Source organism: Paramormyrops kingsleyae, chromosome 9 (genome assembly GCF_048594095.1).
Source record: "Paramormyrops kingsleyae isolate MSU_618 chromosome 9, PKINGS_0.4, whole genome shotgun sequence".
NCBI lineage: Eukaryota > Metazoa > Chordata > Actinopteri > Osteoglossiformes > Mormyridae > Paramormyrops > Paramormyrops kingsleyae.
Window position 1 is genome coordinate 16,978,713 of NC_132805.1, and position 20,425 is coordinate 16,999,137.

Sequence of the window (20,425 nt, forward strand, 5' to 3'; positions counted from 1 at the left end):
TGGGCGGTGTAAATGTTACAAGCTGCGACAGGACGCCTGACGCTGGGAATAATACAGCGGGGTTTCTCCCAAGGTGTGAGTTAAATGTTTTGCCTGGTTTGTATCTGGGCAGATAGCGTTACCTTATAATTAATTAGCCCTTACCTTACTTTTCTATTACCACAGGGTCCTGTGTGCTGTGGTGTGGCGGTGACTGCTGCTTGAAGTGGTGTGGCGGTCATCTTACGTAGAACCACTGCTGCTCTGTGCTGCCTTACTGCTGCTGTTTAGTGACGCTTGTGTGGTATGTTAAAAATTTGTATTTTTGTTAAGATTGCTTTTCTAAAGGTTGTACTGATTAACTATAAAAAGGTACATGTTAAAATGTTGAAGATAGAAGCAGAATTGTTTTTTTTATGTCTATTATACAGTTTTAGTTAATTAGTATAATGCCTGATTGGTACACTAGGGGGAGATCACGAGCATGTTCCTCATCATAATTGTGTTGGAACGGATGTTGTGCCTGATTGGTACATTAGGGGGAGATCACGAGCATGTTCCTCATTCAGTAAAAGTTTTCGAAGAGGAAACATCGGTGGTGATTTTTTTGTGTTTTTTCCTCTCCCCTTTACTCAGGTATTGTAAAGTTGTTTTGTCATTAAATGTTGTCTAAAATGTCAGTACTGGTTGTGTTTTATGTAAGTAAACATAAAAAACCGCCTAATTGTATTTTAATGCATTAAATACGTGTGTAACTGCTCGTGCTGAAACTGGCATTAAAGTAGTTAGTGGTGTATAAAGTGTACTGTGATAGAGATCATTTAAACAACAAACTGTTATTTTGGTTTATTATTTGAATTTACTGTGCAGATATTGCATATTTTGATGTCTTATATTGATCGGTTATTTTGGCTCTAATTATTTGAGTTTAAAATGGCTGCCATCGCTATCGTGCAGCGCTTGTGTGGTGGCCTCGCGCGGGACACTGCCAGTGTACCAGATTCATTCGATTGCTTTGAAATGTAATGATTTAAGATACAGTCAGGTCCATAAATATTGGGACATCGACACAATGCTAACATTTTTGGCTCTATACACCACCACAATGGATATCAAATGAAACGAACAAGATGTGCTTTAACTGCAGACTGTCAGCTTTTATTTAAGGGTATTTACATCCAAATCAGGCGAACGGTGTAGGAATTACAACAGTTTGCATATGTTCCCCCCACTTGTTAAGGGACCAAAAGTAATGGGACAATTGGCTTCTCAGCTGTTCCATGGCCAGGTGTGTGTTATTCCCTCATTATCCCAATTACATTGAGCAGATAAAAGGTCCAGAGTTCAAGTGTGCTATTTGCATTTGGAATCTGTTGCTGTCAACTGTCAAGATGAGATCCAAAGAGCTGTCACTATCAGTGAAGCAAGCCATCATTAGGCTGAAAAAACAAAAGAAACCTATCAGAGAGATAGCAAAAACATTAGGCGTGGCCAAAACAACAGTTTGGAACTTTCTCAAAAAGAAGGAACGCACCGGTGAGCTCAGCAACACCAAAAGACCCGGAAGACCACGGAAAACAACTGTGGTGGATGACCGAAGAATCCTTTCCCTGGTGAAGAAAACACCCTTCACAACAGTTGGCCAGATCAAGAACACTCTCCAGGAGGTAGGTGTATCTGTGTCAAAGTCAACAATCAAGAGAAGACTCCACCAGTGTGAATACAGAGGGTTCACCACAAGATGTAAACCATTGGTGAGCCCCAAAAACAGGAAGGCCAGATTAGAGTTTGCCAAACAACATCTAAAAAAGCCTTCACAGTTCTGGAACAACATCCTATGGACAGATGAGACCAAGATCAACTTGTACCAGAGTGATGGGAAGAGAAGAGTATCAATGCATTTAGGGGTGTGGTCCTGGTCAAGACAATCTCCTGAACTCCAAACTGAATGTCAGAATGGGAAAGAAAGGTGATTTAACCCTATGGAGTGCACCAGGGGCCCCTTGCATGGGGGGGCATTTCTTCCCTCTTTGGAATAATTACCTTATAACTTCAGATATAAAAGTCACAGACACATGACTGATACCTAAAATCAAAGTTTACCCCTTAACAATTGATTGTAGGAAGTTCAATAACGAAATGAATAACCTGTGTATAATTTATGGACATGCGAATATAACAAAAACAGCTGGAAAAATACAAAATCTGTCTTTGTGTCTTGGATTTTTGTAAATATTTAAAAAACTACATGATGGAATAGGTCCAATTTTAAAAATCTGGTTCCCAAACTTGTTTTCTACATGTGTGCCCAATTTCATATCATTTGATGCAGCCCAACAGGTTTTACGTAGGAAAGAGCAAATGGTGCAACTGGGAGCCTTTCCTATCCAAAACCTAACCTAAACTAATCTGAAACCTATCCAAAATGGCAATAGTGTAACTAGCAGTGTTTTTTGGGGTAGCAACTTTCTTTCTAAATGCATTACCACTTATAGGTCATAAGTAACAATTTGTCACACATCATCACCACACATTTGTAGGAAAATCTATATTTTATTCACACGACTTGTGCCAAACCTATCCAAAACCTATCCAAACTGGCCACAGTGTAACTAGCAGTGTTTTTTGGGGTAGCGTCTTTCTTTCGAAATGCATTACCACTTATGGGTCATAAGTAACATTTTGTCACACAACATCACCACACATTTGTAGGAAAATCTATATTTTATTCACACGACTTGTGCCAAACCTATCCAAAACCTATCCAAAATGGCCGCAGTGTAACTAGCAGTGTTTTGGGATAGCATCTTTCTTTCTAAATGCATTACCACTTATGGGTCATAAGAAACATTTTGTTTCTAACCCTAACCCTGCATAACTGTGCCCAAACAAAGCCCGACAAGTGCCCCGCATAACTGTGCCCAAACAAAGCCCGACAAGTGCCCCGCATAATGTTGCCCAAACAAAGCCGACAAGTACTGTACATAACTTTGCTCAAACAAGGCCGACAAGTGCCCCGCATAACTTTGCCCAAACAACACCCCGCGTAACTTTGCCCAAGTGAAAGCCAAAAGCGCTGCATTACTTTGCACACTTCAAAGCTTGACAAAGGCAATGCGGAACTTTTCCCAATGTACCACAATACAAGTGTTACCAAAGCAAATGTTAATTGTAATTTGCTGAATCACGGAATTATAAAAATCTATAGAATAAAAGAGTAAAATGTAAACTGTAAATAAATGTACTTATGTCGAGCGTAGCATCCTCTCCGCGCAAAAAAGCGTCCTCCTCCATCGAATCAATGGATAAAAGCGACACTTTCTTCCCCCGAACCACTCTTCAAAATCATCTTCTGTGCTTTCTCAACAGTGAAAGTCATCCGAGCTATTTTTCTTCAGTCAAAAAAGTTGTTTTCCGAAAATAACTGGGTAAACTCACGGAGACTACGTGCGCAATGCGTACTCGAGACACTCCCACAAATACTGCACCTGCAGAGAATAAGTTGCGCATTCATGTCCCCAGCGCGAAAAACAATGCCCAATCAGCACATCCCATACCATTTTGCAAACCTTAGACACACCTCTATTGGATGAAGCAAATGACACTGTAATTTGATGTTCATGTAAAAAGTTTATTATGGTGAAACATAACCATGGGCAAAGGTTCAGTGCGTAAAAAATAATGTGCTAGCAGGGAAGCAGAGCATATATCTGAAAAAATACTTGACAATGAAGGATTACAGTGATTGATTTATGTACATAAGAGATCAAGCTTTCAAACGAGGGTAACTTTGTCATTTTATTCATTGGTTTTCTTCTAAAACTCCGAAGATAAAAAACATTGCACGAATGTACAGAATGCCGACTGACATTTTTCCGCGATGAGTGAGCAAGCTATTTGAGAGCATTACAGTCATATTTATGGAAAAATGCGTGTTTTGTCTTAATACTGTGACGGTTTATGAATTATTGGCCGTGAAAGAAATAGTTTGAAGTGCTTAGTTTTCATTTTATTAACACTTATATTTTACTTCCTGACACTCGACCCGTTTAAAGATGGCTACCATGGTCATTTTAGTTTTACTTGTTACAAAAAAACCATGGCACAAAAATTGCGCAACTTTCTACAGATATTATCTGAAAGGTTTTTTGTAGTGTAACAAGCCGTTTTTGGTTGATTTGATACATTTGTTTCTTTTATTGAACGTAATTTTTTTTTGTTATTGAAAATTTTGACATATGCGTCGGAACCACTAGGCGGCGACAGTGAAAGAGTTAAGCAATTTTGAGCGTGGCATGGTTGTTGGTGCCAGACGGGCCGGTCTGAGTATTTCACAATCTGCTCAGTTACTGGGATTTTCATGCACAACCATTTCTAGGGTTTACAAAGAATGGTGTGCAAAGGGAAAAACATCCAGTATGCGGCAGTCCTGTGGGCGAAAATGCCTTGTTGATGCTAGAGGTCAGAGGAGAATGGGCCGACTGATTCAAGCTGATAGAAGAGCAACTTTGACTGAAATAACCACTCGTTACAACCGAGGTATGCAGCAAAGCATTTGTGAAGCCACAACACACACAACCTTGAGGCGGATGGGCTACAACAGCAGAAGACCCCACCGGGTACCACTCATCTCCACTACAAATAGGAAAAAGAGGCTACAATTTGCACGAGCTCACCAAAATTGGACAGTTGAAGACTGGAAAAATGTTGCCTGGTCTGATGAGTCTCGATTTCTGTTGAGACATTCAATTGGTAGAGTCAGAATTTGGCGTAAACAGAATGAGAACATGGATCCATCATGCCTTGTTACCACTGTGCAGGCTGGTGGTGGTGGTGTAATGGTGTGGGGGATGTTTTCTTGGCACACTTTAGGCCCCTTAGTGCCAATTGGGCATCGTTTAAATGCCACGGCCTACCTGAGCATTGTTTCTGACCATGTCCATCTCTTTATGACCACCATGTACCCATCCTCTGATGGCTACTTCCAGCAGGATAATGCACCATGTCACAAAGCTCAAATCATTTCAAATTGGTTTCTTGAACATGACAATGAGTTCACTGTACTACAATGGCCCCCACAGTCACCAGATCTCAACCCAATAGAGCATCTTTGGGATGTGGTGGAACGGGAGCTTCGTGCCCTGGATGTGCATCCCACAAATCTCCATCAACTGCAAGATGCTATCCTATCAATATGGGCCAACATTTCTAAAGAATGCTTTCAGCACCTTGTTGAATCAATGCCACGTAGAATTAAGGCAGTTCTGAAGGCGAAAGGGGGTCAAACACCGTATTAGTATGGTGTTCCTAATAATCCTTTAGGTGAGTGTATACCGTAGTGCTTGACATGATCCATGTTTACTGAATTGATTAGTGATTCAGAAATGTGATGTAAATTACTGATTGAAATGAGTGTTGGCAAATATGTTTGTGCTGTGAGATTTACATGCAAATGAGATTGTGAAAGAAAAATATTTTTATTCATTCAGTAAAAGTTTTCGAAGAGGAAACATTGCTGGTGATTTTTTGCGTTTTTTCCTCTCCCCTTTTTTCAGGGAGACACTATAACACCACACATGAGAAGACACTTGCACCATGTCGTGCTTTGAGCGCTTCCGATTTGGTTTGTTGTATTCCATCCAGCCTGTAGCCGGCTGATTCACCAGCGGGTCCTTAGCTGGGGAATGGTTTGGCTGGGGTGGGAGTTTGTCTACATGCGTGAGACGGGGTGTTAGAGGGGCTGATTGGTCCCTCACTTTTCAAAGGTTCGTGTTTCTTGATGTAACCCACTCAAAGCAGGCTGTAAAAAAAGAAGGGGGTTAACTCATTTTAATTTTGTACCCGAATCCTATGTTGCTTTTAGGTTGTTCAAATCTTCCTGTCCGGTAGATGGCAGTGTGTCGTGCTGAGGGAAGAAGTTTTTTTTTTGCAATTACGAGCCAATGGGGAAGAAGGAAAAAACGACCGCGAGTGTTTTATAAAACACAAAGGTCTTTGATCAGTGCCGATTCAAAATCGCGGCCTTGGTCACTGTGCAATCTCTCTGGGAATCCGTAATGAATGAAAAAGTTATTCCATAGGGCCTTTGCTACAGTCTTAGCCTTTTGGTTTGCCGTTGGAACCGCCACTGCATATTTGGTAAAGTGGTCCATTATGACCAAGATATTCTTTGTTCCTTTCCCATCAGGCTCCAGAGAAAGATAGTCCATACATACCAACTCCAAAGGATGGCTGGTCTTTATATTAACCAAGGGAGCACTTCTTTCAGCTTGTGCCTTTCTCCGTACACATCTCTCACAAGTTCTGATCTTTTCACTGACGTCCATGGCCATACGGGGCCAATAGAACCGGGCACGGACCAAGTCCAGTGTCCTATCAATGCCCATATGTCCAACAGCATCATGGAGGCTCTCCAATGCAGTCTTCCTGTATTCCTTTGGGAGGACTAGCTGATGGAAAGGCTCACCTTGGTTCATGCGTTTCCGATACAAGACTCCATTTGAGAAGACTAACTGGTCCATCACTCTCAACATCAACTGAACTTCTCTATCTTCCCGATGCCTTAATCTGTATGAGAGTCGCTTCCCAGCCTTCACTATATCCATTACCCTACTGATAATTGGATCCCGTCTCTGCTCACTTTTCCAATCTTCCAGTGACATTCGTGGCAAGGTATTCGACCCAAACGTGTCAGCTTGACAGAACTCTACAGGAATGGCAGAAGCCTCAATTGCCAAACATTCAACAGGTGCGGGCGGGTAAGCTGTGCCTGGCCCTGCTACTGAAACAGGTTGGTGTCTATGGCACACTGCCTTCACAGCGTCAGGTGGGAAGTGAGCTTTTCTGTCATCCTACAAGAACTGAGCAATGAACCGCCAGATGTGATCATCCTCATCCTGGGAAGGGGAGTCAGACTGGCGCTGGCCACCAGGGTGTGGACGCCTGGAGAGACCATCTGCATCCTGGTTCCTCTTCCCAGCTCTATACTGGATACTAAAATCAAAGCTTGAAAGAGACGCAAGCCAGCGATGACCTGCTGCGTCAAGCTTAGCAGACGTCAATACGTATGTCAGTGGGTTATTGTCTGTCACAACTGTAAACTTTGCCCCATAAAGATAGTCAAAAAACTTTTCAGTGACAACCCACTTTAAAGAGAGAAATTCGAGCTTGTGTGCAGGGTATCTCCGTTCACAGTGACTAAGCCCTCGGCTTGCATAAGCTATTACCCTCAGCTGACCTTCCTGCTCTTGGTATAAAGTGGCACCCAACCCCTGAGTGCTTGCGTCTGTGTGCACAACATAAGGCTCCTTCGGATCTGTGAACCCAAGAACCGGAGCTGTTGTGAGCTTTTGAATGAGGGTCCTAAATGAGTCTTCACAAACTGATGTCCATTTCTCATTGAAAGGTTTCCCATAACCCACACTCGTGGGATGGGTTGAGTTGTTGTAAGAAGAGACTAACTTTCTCTTTGGAGGTAGGTACCCAGCTGTGAAGTCATTTAGAGGTCGTGCTATTTTGGAGTAATCCTTTATGAATCTCCGGTAATATCCGGCGAATCCAAGGAAAGACTTCAGCTCTTTGATGTTATTAGGGCTCGGCCATGTCGTTAGAGCCGCTATCTTTGCAGGGTCGGTCTCCACCCCTTTCGCAGACACCACATGCCCAAGATATTTAACAGATGTCCTAAAGAATTTACATTTTTCAGGCGAAAGTTTCAAGCCAAATTCCTTCAACCTGTTGAGAACACGGAGTAATCGGTCCTTATGTTCTTCGAGCGTAGCCGAGAAAACAATGACATCATCGAGAAAAACTATGACTTCTCTTAAATTCATCCCACCCATACACTTCTCCATCACTCTCTGGAAAGTACTAGGGGCATTGGTAACTCCCTGTGGCATTCGATTAAACTCCCAGAATCCCAGAGGTGTCACAAATGCAGTTTTATATTTGTCTTCCTCCTCCATTTCTACCTGATAATAGCCTGACTTAAGGTCCATAATAGAGAACCACTTTGACCCCGTTAGGACTGAAAAAGCTTCTTCTATATTGGGTAAAGCGTATGCATCCTTTATAGTTTGTCTGTTCAATTTTCGGTAATCTATGCAGATTACTACTGATGAGCAGATTACTGAATTCTGTTCAGCCTATGGGTCTGTGAGCAGGATGCTTAGGATCAGACAGACAGGGCAAGAGAATGGCGTCAAAGCCCTGGTAGAATTTGAGTCTGAGGAATCAGTTGCAAAACTAATGCCTAACTTACCCCAATATCTTCCGAGCGTGGGGGACCCTAACATTGTGTGGCGTGTAGACAGGGCTTATGCAGGGACTCCTACTCGTAGGACATCCGCGTTTCCAGTGAGGGCAGTCCCCTTAGACCTCAGTGATCGCTCCAACTCTGCTAGTGAAGCTGATTCTGATGACAGTGGGACCCCCTTAATTTATAAATCACACACCAGATCTCACACAGCCCGACAGTCTTTCCCTACAATTACCACTCAAACACATAAACAGACAACTTCACAGTCAACTCAAATTAGCCAAACAGCCCCAAGAAGTGACCTCCTCAATCCACCCGATATCCAGAGGATTATTGTAGAGCATGTTGTAAGGAATGACAATGCCAATGCTTCAAATCAGGCATCCAAGCGTCTTCGTCCTTTTTCAGGCAAACTTCCTAAGCCCCCAAGTGAAGCAGATTTTCAGACATGGTCACTCCATGTAGAACTCATGATCCAGGATAAAACCCCAATTGATATGCAACGTCGTAAAATTCTAGAAAGTCTCCTTCCTCCAGCCTCTGATTTGGTTGGGCAATTAGGCCCGTAGGCAGCTCCTAGTGATTATGTAAAACTTCTTGAATCAGCGTATGGATTAGTTGAAGATGGGGAGGAGATTTTTGCGAGGTTCCTTAGCACTCATCAGAACATGGGGGAGAAAGCCTCAGAATACCTGCAGCGGTTGCAGGTGCTGATTACCACAGCTATAAGGAGGGGTGGCATTGCCAAAGCAGATGCCAATAGACAGCTGATGCGACAGTTTCAGCGGGGATCCTGGGATCAATCTCTTATTCCTCTACTCCTCTTTGAAAAGTTCCTTAGAAAGAGGGCACTGACCTGTTGCAGTAACATTCTGTACTACGTAGTGTGCCCCCTTACATTTTGTTTTGTTTTAATTGTATTACGTTTATCTTTGTTTGATATATTTTGTGTCCTGTTTTGAATGGGTAAAAATGTGTCTTTGTGTCATCAATGTAAATCGTTTTGTTGAAGGTTATGTTGCTATGTATTTTATTTGTTTGGTTGATTTTCTTTGCTTTAGACTGCAGTGTTTTTCTTTCTGGGTTTTGTGTGATTACCGTTGCGATTTGTAGTTATATATTTTTTTTCACCCGTATGATTGCATGCATCCTTTGGGTTCTTCTGTGCTGTCTTAGATTTCAGCGCCTAGTCTAGCGCCTAGTGTGCTTCAGGCTCTGATTTGGATTTCTTCTCTGCTAGTAAGGTAGGACTCTGACTTTGTTTACTTTCTGTCAGACTCAGTTGAAACTGTTGTAGTGTCTGCTAGTTTCTGTTAATCAGTAGTTTCAGGTAGTCAATAAAGTGTAGTTTCGGTCTCGCTGAAGGTGTAAATTAGGGGTGGGGCTAACTGAGTTATATTGAAGGTGAGTCCAGCTCAGTACTCAGTGTGCTTCAGGCTCTGATTTGGATTTCTTCTCTGCTAGTAAGGTAGGACTCTGTCTTTGTTTACTTTCTGTCGGACTCAGTTGAAACTGTTGTAGTGTCTGCTAGTTTCTGTTAATCAGTAGTTTCAGGTAGTCAATGTGGCTGTGTCTGTGGTGGTTAGAGACACACGTGTCTGTGGCGGTTAGAGACAAACGCAGTTAATCTGTTACTACTCATTCTATCCTTTATTTTCTATTCTCAATTTTGCGAACTCACACCATCACTACAGACATGTGCCTCAGACCTATCCCAGTCCACTTATCTCTTAGATCTAGAAGATCCCATCCAACATCAGGAAGACACACCTCCCGGCTCTTCTCTGTTCTGGCACCAAATTGGTGGAATGAACTCCCCCTAGATGTCCGAACAGCTGAGTCACTGAATGTCTTCAAAAGACTACTTAAAACACACCTTTTCCAGAAATACCTGAATTAGCACTTCTGGCATTATACTTTCTGGCATTCTTAAAAAAAAAAAAAAAAAAAGCACTTTTCCAACAGAGTATTAGATCGATGGTATTCATAGCCTTGGTTTTATTGAGCTAGTATCGGGAAAAATTCATTGTGGAGCACTTATGCAAGTCGCTCTGGCTAAGGGCGTCTGCCAAATGATGTAAATGTAAATGTAGTCTTAGACCGGCAAGAAGTGGCTGCTGGGATCCGGGCTGTACTTTAAGCCTATGGTGTTCTGACTGATTGACTAATCTTCTTATGGATATAGTTTTACAGTTTTTCTCAAATGCTAAAACACATTTCATAAACGTTTCCTCCATGTTCCCCAATCTCTAAACAACACCCTTTTCTAAAGCTACATAAACACAACCACACCTTCTCACTTCAAAACTCAAACTTTCACACCAAAAGAGCAGCTCGAAGCTTTCAAAAATGTAAACACTATACACATCATTACACACTACAGCAAAACAATTGAAAACACAATGCTCAATTTGTGAGAAGGTTCTTTGTTTCATAACTGCCAATGCATATTTTTAGAAACTTTACGGTAACGGATCTTCTTAGATCTCTGCAGAGGATTAGGCATTTAGATTGAGTTTCATATGAAGAGTATAAATCTATAGAAAATTCTGCATGTACACTACTGTAACACAACTCAATGCAAAAACAGAATCTATTGCACACAACAGTACTCTTGAAAACATGATCAGGGTGTGAAGTTTTTTTATTTACTTTATTCACACCACACACACACCACAATCACTGTGTGGCATCATGTCGCTGAGCTGCATCGGGCCACATCACCTCATCCACATCGCAGGCTATATTGTCTCTTGCCAGGCACCGCGGGAAAAACGCCCTGGAATGGCGAATCCATCCTTGGAAGGCCTCCACTGGGATGTCAACACAGGCCAGCTCCATTGCCCTTAGGAGGTTCTCTCTAGTGTATGGTTGTCTGTAATAAACCTTCCATGTCCACGATGAGAAGAACTCCTCTATAGGGTTCAGTAAAGGGGAGTAGGGTGGCAGACAGACGTTTAAAAAGTGGTTACTGTTGGTGGTGAACCACTCTCTGATTTGGTTTGTTCTGTGGAAGCGGACATTGTCCCAAATTATCACATAAATGTGATGTGCGGGCCCACGATGGTGGTGTTGGCGGTCCAGGAGGATGTCTTTTAGCTCCTCTAGGAAGGTGAGGAGACATTGGGTGTTGTAAGACAAGCCCCTCCAAACCCATGGCCGCACAAAGAGTAATATTACCCCCCGGTTGGCCAGGAACCTCAGTGATGGCTCTTTGGCCAATGATGTTACGGCCTCTTTGCCTTCGTTTCTGCAGGTTGAAGCCAGCCTCATCCAGGAAGAGGTACTCATGAGGTCTGGCCATCACGTCCAACTGTAATATCCTCTGTGAAAAAGTGAAAGTGCACAGGTGTTCAGAACAACAGTCAATCAGGTAGCACAGTATTGTCCAGAAGTAATTTAGGCCACTGAGCAACACAGTATGTCCACTAACTGTACTGTGAACATGGATGTATACTTACTTGCACGTACTCGTAATGTAGGTCTTTGTGTCGCGCAGAGTTGCGCTCAAAGGGAACCCTATAGACCTGTTTCATCCGCATCTTTTGGCGCCGGAGAACTCGGTCTATTGTGGCCAAGCTGACATCATCAATGCTCTCAAAGTTGACATTATCGGCAATGACTTTGTCTCTGATCTCCCGGAGTCTGATGAGGTTGTTCTCACGAACCATATCCACAATGAGGGTTTCTTGTGCCGCTGTAAATATGGCAACCCTCCCACCTCTATGTGGCATTCTTTCAACTCTAAAGAAAGAAACATGTATTGTCAATTGACATGTTTTGCAATAACAACTGATTTGAAACCAATAGACTACTTTCACAGGCTTGTAAAACTGTATTGTGACAAAGACAGCAATAGAGTACAATACCTGTTGTGTTGTCTGATTGCCCTGATAATGGTGGCCACGGTGAACCTACTCAGGTTTGGACGGACTCTTAGTCCTGCTTCAGCCATTGTCATGCCATGGACAATGACATGGTCAATGACTGTTGCTCGCATCTCATCCGTAATGATGGTGCGAGGTTGTCTTGCTCTCCCTCCTGGACCTTCTCCTCTCCCTTGTTGGCCTCTTCCTCGTTGGCCTGCTCCTCTTGTTCCATGGCCAGCTCTTCTGCCTCCTCTGACTCGAATTCCTCTTCCCCTGACTCTGCCTTCATCCATTGTGTTTGTTTGGAATCTTCAGCAAACTGTGCACTCTGAACTTGCTTTTATACTTGTGGTCACAGCATTAGCAACAAGTGTGTTCAAATATTGCTGACTGTGGCAAGCATTTTGCATCACATGAACTTTCATTTGAGAATATGAGCAGAGTTCTTTTGCAACTTGTGTTTTAGCAAGGAAAAATGTGTTTAGATTTATGAGAACGGAGGATTGTGTTTTGTGAATTGTGTCTTCATGTGAAATGTGTTTATGATATTGGAAAATGATGGCTAGATTTAGTAAATGTGTTTAGACAACTGGTCATTTGGTTTAGAGAATTGGCTTTTGTGTTTTAGCATTTGAGAAAAACTGTAATAAAATTTCTGTTTGGAACAACGTCTCTCCGCTCTTGCGGTAAACAAACCAGCGTGCCTTGGCCCGGGGGCTAGGGCGACTGAACTTTCTCCAGGTGTAATACCTGGGGTGGCGTAGTCGAGCTGACTTGTGGCTATTAGTACCATTGTTTGGTACCATCCGGCAGTATTCCATCACCACTCGCTACATCCAGCTTTAAAAAGCAGGTTATCCATGTGCAAACAGAATCCAGGGACTGGAGACGGCAATTGCAGGGTGTACAACATACATTACTTTATTAGCTGATTAACCACAGCCTGGCCATAAAAAGGACAAGGCAGAACCTATGTGTGTATGCGATTAAGGGGCACAGCTGTAGGAGCATCTCAGTCCACTGGCAGCCATGTCGGAAGGGGGTGGGGTTGTCCGCTTCACAAACCTAGAATGAAGAAGTGGTGCACGTCTGCTAGGCGATGCTCTCTGCAGCTGCCTCACAGGCTTTCTGATCAGGGGAACAATGATCGACAAAGTTAGCTCTGACTCACCTGCTTCCCCTCCTCCCCTGTCTGTTCCCCCCTGTTTCTGTAAATGTCTTCAGAGACAGATTGTGAGGGGAGGGAATCATGACCAGTCAGTGCTTGTTTCACCCCTGCGTGTGACTGGCTGCAACAATTTGTGGGGCAGTAATTCATGGAGGTGGTGGTGAACGTCCGTGATCGTCCACCCTATGACATGGTCGAGACCAGACACCCACACTGCGCCTGAGACCAGAGCAGAGGTGACAGGGCTGCTGTACTTTTGCAAAAAAAAAAAAAAGGCGACTGCAAATAAAATGTCTCCCTCACTGAAATCACTCACCGCAGTCAAAGCATACACAGAGGCAACAGACAAGGCACCCAAAGATTGCCTCAATCTGAGTCATAATATGCTCATCGAAAGGAGTGAGATTATACACCCTCTGGAGGAGCCAGTCTGCCCTGAATATTTTCCCTGAGCAACCAGACTAATAATAGGTGTACCCACCTACAGAGATCTGGCCACTCCCTAGTCTGTGTACCTCAGAGAGTGCCACCATTGTGGAGTTTACAAAGCTTCCCTGACAGCAGGGGAAGATGCCTCTAATGGGATTGCAGATTAGCTTTGATATGAGGTTACTAGTGGACAGCCACCCCCGTTTAATATTTTTTAAATTGGAGATATTGTGGCTGACTGCACGTGACCATTTCACCCCCACACCAATTGGTGGCGCCATCGTGTCTCAGTGGGTGGCTTGGGAGACAGTAGCTCAAGCGTTGGCAGAATTAAACTGCAATCGGCTTGAGCAGCACGTAAAGTTTCGCGTCTCCTTATTGTCACCCACAGATAGGTTGCACTTATTCCTAAGAGGGGTTTGTGTCGGCCAGGCATGATCGTTTGGCAGTGCCGGTGTTCTGGTCGTGTTTGAGCAAAGCGTGAATGCAATGTTTGATGGTTGGGTGTTTTGTTTGTGTGAACGGTCACGTTAGCGGGTTGACCCGGTTAGCTACCCCCTGTTGGTTGGCAATTTGGCCAGCCGTTCGGATTGTGGACTGTGAAATGTACTTTGTGTGTGTTTTGGTGTTTGGATTTGTGTCTGAGATACATTGTCTACTGGTTTGTGACATTTGTTTTTACATTTGCTTAACATTTGTAAGCATGAATTCGAGTCTTTGGTTGTATTGCTATCTGTTGTGGTGCTGTTTGTTTAAACAGTTTGATATTGGGAATATGTCATGACGTTATTATAATCTGCAGATATTGCAAAAGGGTTTAATATTACATTTTGCCCATGTCATTTACTTTATTGTTGTTGGTGTAATATTGTATATTCTTACCAATTTATGTTTATGTCTAAGTTTATGTCTGGTCCCTATCTACTGCTTGTTAATGGCTGGAATTGTAAAGCATTGGAGTGCTGCATCATTGAATGTTTTATTTAATTGTATTGGTTTGATGTGGCAGAAATAAACTGTGATCGATTTGACCAACACGTAAAGTTTTGCATATCCTTATTGTCACCTACAGTGCTCCTCCACCTGTGGGACCTTGTGCCGGCTCGGATTTCCCCTAGGTAGCAGCCAGTAACACCTCTCTGGATGGATTGCCTCAAATTAGGACCTGAATGCTGCCATGCAGCTGGCGACACCTCGGCATGACACTGGTTCTGATCTCCAACAGGCCTGACTCCATTGGCTCTCCAGTGATTTTGGCTCCTCAGGATGATGCTCTTGAGGGCTTTCCATCATCCCCTTCATGGTGTATGCAGCCTTCCTGTGGGTGGTTGCAGCAGAGCTACTCCTGAGAAGAGCAGAAAAGAGGCCTCTTTTTGGGGTGGCTTGAGTGCCAATTCCACCATCAACCCCCAAATATATTTATGCAAGTTTTGCTTGCAAGGCCAGATGCTGTTTTATGTTTAAATATTTACATCTGCTCAGAAATGTATTTAACCTTAAAAGTCATTATATTCTCTGTTCAGATACTTGCATGTAATCAGTATTTTCTTCAGAATACTATACAGTGGTACCTTGGTTCTCGAACTTAATCCGTTCCGGACTCCAGATCGAATCCTAAAAAGTTCGAGTTCTGATCGAATTTTTCCCATAAGAAATAATGGAAAACCAATTAATTGGTTCCCAGCCCCCCAAAATTACATCTTGTCACAATCCGCTCTGTCCGATCCTGATGTGTGCCACGCCCCCTTCATTACCTCGTGTGAATCCCCGATTGTGATCACCTGTTGCCTGTTGTGTTCAACTTGTCTTGTGCATTTAGTCCGTGTCTCAGTTAGTTTCCCCAGATCCGTCATTGTAGTGTCCGTCTTTCGCCTAATAAACCCCGTTTACCTGACTTCCTGGCTACTCTCGCCTGCTTCCACGGCTCGCCTGCCGTCCGAACGTCCATCCATCCATCCATCCATCATCTTCCGCTTGTCCGGGGTTCGGGTCGCGGGGGTAGCAGCTTCAGTAGAGGCACCCAGGCCTCCCTCTCCCCAGCTAACCCCACCAGCTCCTCGGGGGGGACACCGAGGCGTTCCCAGGCCAGCCGAGAGATATAATCCCTCCAGCGAGTCCTGGGCCTGCCTCGGGGCCTCCTCCTTGTAGGACAGGCATGGAAAACCTCCCTGGGTACCCGCCCAGGAGGCATCCGCACCAGATGTCCAAACCACCTCAACTGGCTCCTTTCGACGTGAAGAAGCAGCGGTTCTACTCCGAGGCCCTCCCGGATATCCGAACTTCTCACCCTATCCCTAAGGGAGAGCCCAGACACCCTGCGGAGAAACCTCATTTCGGCCGCTTGTATTCGCGATCTCGTTCTTTCGGTCATTACCCATAGCTCATGACCATAGGTGAGGGTAGGGACAAAGATGGACCAATAGATCGAGAGTTTGGCTTTTTGGCTCAGTTCTTTCTTAGCCACGACGGACCGGTTAAGCGCCTGCAGAACTGCAGACGCCGCTCCGATCCGTCTATCCAACTCCCGATCCCGCCTACCCTCACTCGTGAACAAGACCCCGAGATACTTAAACTCCTCCACTTGAGGCAGTACGTCTTCCCCAACCCGAAGAGGGCAAACCACCCGTTTCCGGCTGAGAACCATGGTCTCGGACTTGGAGGTGCTAATCCTCATCCCAGCCGCTTCGCACTCGGCTGCGAACCGCCCCAGTGCCTGCTGGAGATCCCCAGCAGATGAAGCCAACAGGACGACATCGTCTGCAAAAAGCAGCGAGGCAATCCTGAGGTCACCAAACTGGACACCCTCAACGCCTTGGCTGCGCCTAGAAATCCTGTCCATAAATATGATAAACAGGACCGATGACAAAGGGCAGCCCTGGCGGAGCCCAACACGCACCTGCAACACGCCCGTCCGAAAACAGGCCACGCCCGTCCGAACGTGACACATCTAAATATCTTTTTTTTTTTTTTTTTTTAGCATTTAAACACAAAATGAACAGGATAAAACAAGAAGAGCACTTTTTTCTTAATGGCTTCCAAAACGATAAAGATCTTATCCCAACATTACCCCTGTCCTGCCCCGATCGTCCGCTCCTTCCGTGTGCCACACCCCCTTGTTAACCTCGTGTGGGATCCCCATGTGATCAGATGTTTCTGGTTGTTGTCATTAGTCCTCTGTATAGGCTCTATGCACACCTGTAGGACATTCACCACCATTACAAATAATACGGTTACGCTACTTCCGGTTCAGAGCTTAGAAGAAATGGCGCTGTTTTATACAAGGTGTCTCAAGCGAGCTGCCAAATTTAAATATTAACGATGTCCGTCGATTGTGCCGGTCAGGATCCACAACTCCCAACAGCAAGGGTGAAGGGTTTTAAAATGTATGCATCATCGTTCATACATGACTACGAAGGTGAGTCTTGTAATATTTTTTGTACCGTCTCGGCTAGCTAGCTAGTTGTAGGCTAACATGCTTAATGTAAAAATAGCTGTGAGCTACTACTGTAACAACAGTGACAACGTGTCAGGATACATTTTGACATGTAACTTAACATGTTTAAATGTATGTTATATTATGTTTCTTCATGTATTGAAGTAGCCTTCTCTGCTATAATCTGTTGTTTGCAATTCAAGTGTCAAACAAAGACAAACAGTCAGGAGAGGTATCCGTGAGGGCTTTGTGCTTCAGGTCGATGATAAAGGCAGAAAAACCTCATACTCTGAAAGTAGGGTATAGTATGGTAGTATATTGGTTCAAGTTCAACTGAGATGTTTGAGCTCAGCTGATCAGTTCAGAGAGGTTTGTTTAAACTTGGGCCAAGCTTTGGTGAGGGAAAGACTACGCTTAGCCAATTTCACATGATTACTTGCTAGATTTATAGATACAATTGTTTACCTTCCTTATCTATTGAACTAACCAGATACGGTTTGAGATTTGTTCAGTGATCAGGTTGAGGGAAATAGGCACACCTACTGTAAAGTATTGCCCAAGTTTGCATAACATTTCCATGATATGGCCTGTTTTCTTTTTGTGTTGCCCAAGTTTTCACTACATTTGCATAATATGACTGAGTTCCATATGGCCTCTGTTTTTGTTGCATTCATTGCATGTGTTATGTGCTACCAATTCTATGTACTAACTGAAAATTTTCTGTCAACAGATCGTTCTTAGAGGTTCAAAGCCTGTTGTCTTGGTGAGGTGCAGTTGCTCGTGTGTGGCTGGGACTGCAATGTGCAACCATACAGTTGCCCTTCTATACCAGACTGCTCACTTCTCTCAGCTCAATGTGCCGGTGGTTCCACCAGTTCACAGCTGCACTGAAGAGGAGCAACAGTGGCACAAACCTCGGACTGCTGTAAATTTCATAATCCCACATGTTACAAAGATGATTAAGGTGACCAATTTTACAATGAAGACTGGCAACACTTTATTTCTCAGGGTGTAAAACCAGGACCAATTGGCAAGATGGTTGTCACAAAGCCTGTGCAAGGCCGGATGGGGGAAGGCGGCTTACGGTAAATTAATGCTTAATTGCATTACATTGTACATTTTTTCAGACACTTAATTACATCACATTATACATTTTTTGTACAGCAGTGTCGTTTCCAAACCTTCGTGGGGATTAAGTATCTATCCATCTATACATGCAACTCACCTTTGACTCACCTGTGAAAGAGAGCTGCATCTCCAGACTTATTGGCTCTGTTAGTGCTACACACACACACACACACACACACACTTACCTGTATACCTTGCCTGTCATGTACAGTACATCAGTGTAGTTCCACATATTCATACATTTTTTAATATGCTTTATTCAAAGGAGTACCCTGACAAGAGGAATGCTCGGGCCGCTTCCTGACCTGTCTGTGCTGCGGGTGGCAGAGGCGTACAGTGAACTGGATCCCCTAGATAGGCCATTGGTGACTACTATGGGTATGAGTGCAAACAAACCACTTGTAGAGTCAGAGTTCAGACTGGTGCAGAGAGGGAGTATCCTTTATCAGCAGCCCAAACTCCACTCCAGAAACATTGTGATACACCTCAACGCCCCACCCTATCCCAGCCTTCCCCTGGAGACCCACAACCTTGCGCCAACGGAGTGCATGTGGGTGTGCACAGAAGAGGAACAGTTGCATCTGCGAAGCTTGACTGTGTCCATTGATATGGCACATAAAATTGAGGCATCCACACGTGACCAAAGAACAGTTCCAGAATGGCATATGCTACGAAAAACCAGAATAACATCATCAAGGTTTCGTGAAGTGTGTCATGTGCGTGGCCAAAGTACCTCAGAGTCTCTGGCTGAGAGGATGATTCGTGGCACCAGGCAGACTGCAGATATGAGAAGGGGAGCAGAGATGGAGTTTGAGGCTGCTAAAGAGTATGTGAAATACTGTATACACGTGTCAATTTTTCACCTTGTGGCCTGGTGATCCATCCACAAGTACCATGGCTAGGCACGTCTCCGGATGGACTGGTCTATGACCCCACTGTTACCCCATCATTTGGTTTAGTTGAAATCAAGTGTCCCAATATAAAAAGTTATGTGGAATGTCCAAGGACAACTTCTCTTGACCGGGCTAACATGGTGTGACTTTTTTGTTTGGGCTGAAGATGATTTTTTTGTACATCGTTTATATGTGGACAAAGAAGTTCAAGACTTAATTCGATAAGTGTGATCAATTTTACTTTCATGTATTTATGCAGAAGTACCTGTCAATGACACGGAACGTGCATTCCTAATGATCCATTAAGAAAAAAAGCAATAAGCAACATGTAATAAATGTACGAATTTTATAAAGATATATGGTTGTTAGGTATTTATTTAATGGATATTGAAACATTTTAACTTGAGCAATTCACTTAACCCATGCCCCGACAAGAGGTTTGTTTTGGTAATTTACAAGCAGGCATGCGACAGAGAAAAGTTCATTTATGTTACCATTGATTGATAGTGGGATGATGGAACTGCAAAGCTTGTTGGTCCAGAGCAGTCCGAACATTGAAGGACTCGTCCCATCCCAGTAACGGACTATTTCAACTCCTGCAATCAGGCAGAAGGTTCCGCACTATCAGGGCAAAAACAGAGAGACTCAAGAGAAGCTTCTATCCCCCCACTCCCCTCATAGCATTCCTTAATTGAAACAGGACTTTATATGCACACTGTTTTTATATTGCGGTGCTATTATAGCACAATGCACTTTAAAACTATGCACTGCCCTTACATTTATACAGTTATACTTATTCTATTGCACTCATTTCTTTACTTATTTTTACTTATTTTTACTTTTGTTAATGTTTGCACAGTCAAGGAGCGGCTCAGGGTACATTTCACTGTGTTGTTGTACTTGTATGACTACACATGTGACAAATAAAGATCTTGAATCTTGAATCCTTCACTCTCCTAATCACCCTTTCAACGTGCACTCTTAGACGTGCTACCTTTTGTGTCTGGAGGACACTCTGGGCAGGCATCTGTCTCCTTTTTTGTAGAAAAGGGGGACGGTAAACTTTGCACTTCACCACATCTGAGATCAAAAATCCCTTGTCAACCATGATGACCATGTCATCCGTGAGTAGGTCTGGTAAGCCTGAACGTCTGAAGAGTTCTTTGTCACTAACAGACCCCTCATAAAAGGGAGACACAAAGGTTATTGCACCATGGGGGGCCATCCCAATCAGTCCCTTCATGGTGCAGTGAGACTTGTAATTTGAAT

At 43.7% G+C, this 20,425-nt stretch overlaps 1 long non-coding RNA gene across 4 annotated transcripts; it reads left to right on the forward strand.

The window, feature by feature from the left end:
- Nucleotides 1–558: 558 nt before the first annotated feature.
- Nucleotides 559–20,025, forward strand: LOC111840612 (uncharacterized). 4 transcript variants are annotated; one of them, XR_011993004.1, is made up of 4 exons: nucleotides 559–615; nucleotides 14,775–18,060; nucleotides 18,144–18,220; nucleotides 18,529–20,025. It is a non-coding gene; the product is annotated as an uncharacterized lncRNA (long non-coding RNA). The 4 variants fall into 4 exon arrangements; XR_011993005.1 differs by lacking the exon at nucleotides 559–615 and adding an exon at nucleotides 12,553–14,097; XR_011993003.1 differs by lacking the exon at nucleotides 559–615 and having other exon boundaries at nucleotides 12,564–17,117; nucleotides 17,866–18,060.
- The last annotated feature ends 400 nt before the right edge of the window (nucleotides 20,026–20,425 follow it).